Genomic DNA, 4,546 nt, shown 5'->3' with positions numbered 1-4,546 from the left:
AGGCCTACCTTCAAACTCAGTGCCTCTTTGCTTGACATCATGGGAAAATCAAAAGAAATCAGCCAAGACCTCAGAAACAAAATTGTAGACCTCCACAAGTCTGGTTCATCCTTGGGAGCAATTTCCGAATGCCTGAAGGTACCACGTTCATCTGTACAAACAATAGTACGCAAGTATAAACACCATGGGACCATGCAGCCGTCATACCGCTCAGGAAGGAGACGCGTTCTGTCTCCTAGAGATGAACGTACTTTGGTGCGAAAAGTGCAAATCAATCCCAGAACAACAGCAAAGGACCTTGTGAAGATGCTGAAGGAAACAGGTACAAAAGTATCTATATCCACAGTAAAACGAGTCCTATATCGACATAATCTGAAAGGACGCTCAGCAAGGAAGAAGCCACTGCTCCAAAACCGCCATAGAAAAGCCAGACTATGGTTTGCAACTGCACATGGGGACAAAGATCGTACTTTTTGGAGAAATGTCCTCTGGTCTGATGAAACAAATATAGAACTGTTTGGCCATAATGACCATCGTTATGTTTGGAGGAAAAAGGGGAAGGCTTGCAAGCCGAAGCACGGGGGTGGCAGCATCATGCTGTGGGGGGGCTTTGCTGCAGGAGGGACTGGTGCACTTCACAAAATAGATGGCATCATGAGGAAGGAAAATTATGTGGATATATTGAAGCAACATCTCAAGACATCAGTCAGGAAGTTAAAGGTTGGTCGCAAATGAGTCTTCCAAATGGTCAATGACCCGAAGCATACTTCCAAAGTTGTGGCAAAATGGCTTAAGGACAACAAAGTCAAGGTATTGGAGTGGCCATCAGAAAGCCCTGACCTCAATCCTATAGAAAATTTGTGGGCAGAACTGAAAAAGCGTGTGTGAGCAAGGAGGCCTACAAACCTGACTCAGTTACACCAGCTCTGTCAGGAGCCACTTATTGTGGGAAGCTTGTGGAAGGCTACCCGAAACGTTTGACCCAAGTTAAACAATTTAAAGGCAATGCTTCCAAATACTAATTGAGTGTATGTAAACTTCTGACCCACTGGGAATGTGATGAAAGAAATAAAAGCTGAAATAAATCATTCTCTCTACTATTATTCTGACATTTCACATTCTTAAAATAAAGTGGTGATCCTAACTGACCTAAGACAGGGAATTTTTACTAGGATTAAATGTCAGGAATTGTGAAACACTGAGTTTAAATGTATTTGGCTAAGGTGTATGTAAACCTCTGACTTCAACTGTATGTGTGTGTAGAGTGCGTGTGCTAGTGTGTGTGTGTGTATGCGTGTGTCTGTACCTGGGTGTGTGTCTTTTCACAGTCCCTGCTGTTCCATAAGGTGCATTTTTATTCTTGAGGGAAACCTGTTTCAGTCTTCCAGAGATTTGAGACTTGGATGGAGGTTCACCTTCCCGCAAGACAATGACCCTAAGCATACTGCTAAAGCAACACTCAAGTGGTTTAAGGGGAAACATTTAAATATCTTGGAATGGCCTAGTCAAAGCCCAGACCTCAATCCAATTGAGAATCTGTGGTATGACTTAAAGATTGCTGTACACCAGCGGAACCCATCCAACTTGAAGGAGCTGGAGCAGTTTTTCCTTGAAGAATGGGCAAAAATCCCAGTGGCTAGATGTACCAAGCTAATAGAGACATAGCCCAAGAGACTTGAAGCTGTAATTGCTGCAAACGGTGGCTCTACAAAGTATTGACTTTGGGGGGGTGGGGGGAGGGGTGAATAGTTATGCTCGCTCAAGTTTTCTGTTTCGTTGTCTTATTTCTTGTTTGTTTCACAATAAAACATATTTGGATCTTCAAAGTGGTAGGCATGTTGTGTAAATCAAATGATACAAACCCCCAAAAAATCCATTTTAATTCCAGGTTGTAAGGCAACAAAATACGAAAAATACCAAGGGGGGTGAATACTTTCACAAGCCACTGTACATGAGTCTTTACTGCAGGAGCTTTGAGTGAACACACACACAACCAGACTGCAGATCTTTCACACACGGAGATACGCACACACACCCTCACACAGAAACACTAACTTGTCATCACAGTGATTTGGACAGGTAGGATGTTTCGCTGTTTACCGGTTTGGCCTCATTGCCCGGCCCTCCCAATTACACAGCAACGTATACCAAAACAAACAAGCATCCAGCCCAAACACACACAGCCACACCCACACAAACACACACACACAGACTGCCTGGTGCCTATGCTGCCCCAGGGGCCCGTGGCTAGCTTAAAGGCTGCTCTGATAGGGCTGTAGTGTCTCTCTAGTCACACTTAGTGAGAGGATGAGCTGCAAAAACTGATCCATGCCTCAGCCCTCCGCCTCCCTTATCCAAAACACTATAACAGACCTGTCTGAGTCCGGCTCAGATCCACTCCCTCACTTCATTAAAACACTGCTGTCTGCATTCCTCTGTCTGTCTGTGTTTTTTCCTGTCTGTCTCAATGTCTGTCTGTCTGTCTGTTTCTGTCTGTCTGTCTGTCTGTTTCTGTATGTCTGTGCCAATATGTTTAGCTGCCAGCTTTCTGCCTTTCTGTCGGTCTATCGGTCTGTCAATATGGATGTGTTTGAATGAGAGAAAGAGAGAGAGGGAAAGAGGAGCAGGAAGAAAAAAAGAGAGAAAGACAGACAGAGAGAAAGAGAAAGAGACAGTAGAAAGTGTGTGCAGACAGAGAGCCGGTCTGTGTTGTGCTGCAGTCCCTCTGGCTTTGCAGGAGCATGATGTGACAGACAGCTCTCTCTGTGGGGTCAGAGGTCAGCTCTAATTGGGTTAATGGACACGGAGAACCAAAACAAACAGATCTCAGGTCAGCCCAGATCAGAGGCCAAGCAGCGTCACCCAGAACCAGAGAAGAGCAACAAACGAGCAAACAGAAGCCCCTAGACACAACACCGGCACACAACAACAGGATAGTGTTACACAGCAACACTTAATACAGTCTATTTAGTTGTCCTTATGACATGTAGTTACTTTGATACTATTTTGGTCACTAGAATATCTATACCCCTTATTGGTAAAATTCTAAAAGTAGTCTCAAATGTGCTATTGGTATTTAAACCAAATAAAAGCAATCCTCTCAAACTACACACCATTTACATTTTAGTCATTTAGCAGACGCTCTTATCCAGAGCGACTTACAGTTAGTGAGTGCATACATTTTCATACTGGCCCCCCGTGGGAAACGAACCCACAACCCTGGCGTTGCAAGCGCCATGCTCTACCAACTGAGCAACAGGGGACTACACAAGGGTAACATGAAGTCTGACGAGTTACATTAGAGCAGTATACTGAGCATGAATTACTGACATTTCACAGTTAGGCAATCACCAGATCATGACAACTAAGATTCCGGAAATGTCAACCTAATCCTGGGATTCCCATCCCATTGGCTTAGTGTTGCATGTCAACTCTAACTTACTGTAAATTACTAATCATACTACGAACTTGAGCCTGTAATATCACAATGCCCATGGCTTAGCAAATAAATATCCCTGATAGAGGGGGTAAAAGACGCGGAGACAGCATCATCCGATCCGCAACAGGAAGCAGGAGGAAAACACTTACTGAGGAGTCATGAGGAGCCCTAACCCTAAACCTAACCCTAACCCTAACCCTAACCTGACACTAACACCCAAAACATGAGAACAACCGTTATTACCAAGGCTACCAAGGATTTCTACTGTATCTGATATCATATCTGATGGCATGTGATTGTAAGTGATATCAAAATGTTGTTCTCCTCATAGGACAGTCTAAGGAACTCTAGAAAGTAATCACTCATAACACGCCACAGAGCCAAAGCCAGTGTCGATCTAATGGTCTCCGTAAAGGTCTGTCCAGCTGTTAAGCACGTGCATCCATCTCTCTCATACAGATTCTGTTTAGACGATGTGTCAGAGTGTGTGTCTCTGTGTGAGTTTAAATGTATTTGAGTTAACGGAAGCCTGAAGTGTTTGTCGGACTACGGAAGGGCTGTGTGTGAGTGTGTGTGTGTGTGTGAGTGTGTTAAGAGTGTGTTGTGAAAGAGTTATGATCTGTTTGGGTCAATAATGAGGAGAGGCACTCATCAAGATAAACAGTGTCAGAGTTTAAAACAGCCCAGACCCCTCTGTCCACACACACACTCACATGCACACTCCCTGATGCTTAGGGGAACCCCAGACGTTTTACAATTTTGTGTAGCCCTGAACTAGATCACCTGATTGATCTAGTCAAAGGCTTGTTGATTAGTTGACAAGCTGAATCAGGTGTGCTAGCTCTGGAATAGATCAAATACATGGAACGGCCTGGGGGTCCCCAAGGAGAGGTTTGGCATCTTCTCTATCTTTCTACAAACACCTCCACGCCACATAGTATCTCTTCTTTATCTCTCTCCCCACTACATCCTCTCTCCTCTCTTTCCCCATTAACTTCAGGCAGGCAAAGCCTACTGTCTGACTCGTCCTGATGTTGTCATCCTGCAACCCAGTGACAGCGTAAACACCTCCAACAGCCCCGGTGGGGGGGCCGCCAGGGGCCTCAG

This window comes from Coregonus lavaretus (genome assembly GCF_964263955.1).
Source record: "Coregonus lavaretus genome assembly, contig: HAP1_SCAFFOLD_3717, whole genome shotgun sequence".
Lineage (NCBI taxonomy): Eukaryota > Metazoa > Chordata > Actinopteri > Salmoniformes > Salmonidae > Coregonus > Coregonus lavaretus.
Note: the sequence above shows the minus strand (reverse complement) of the source record.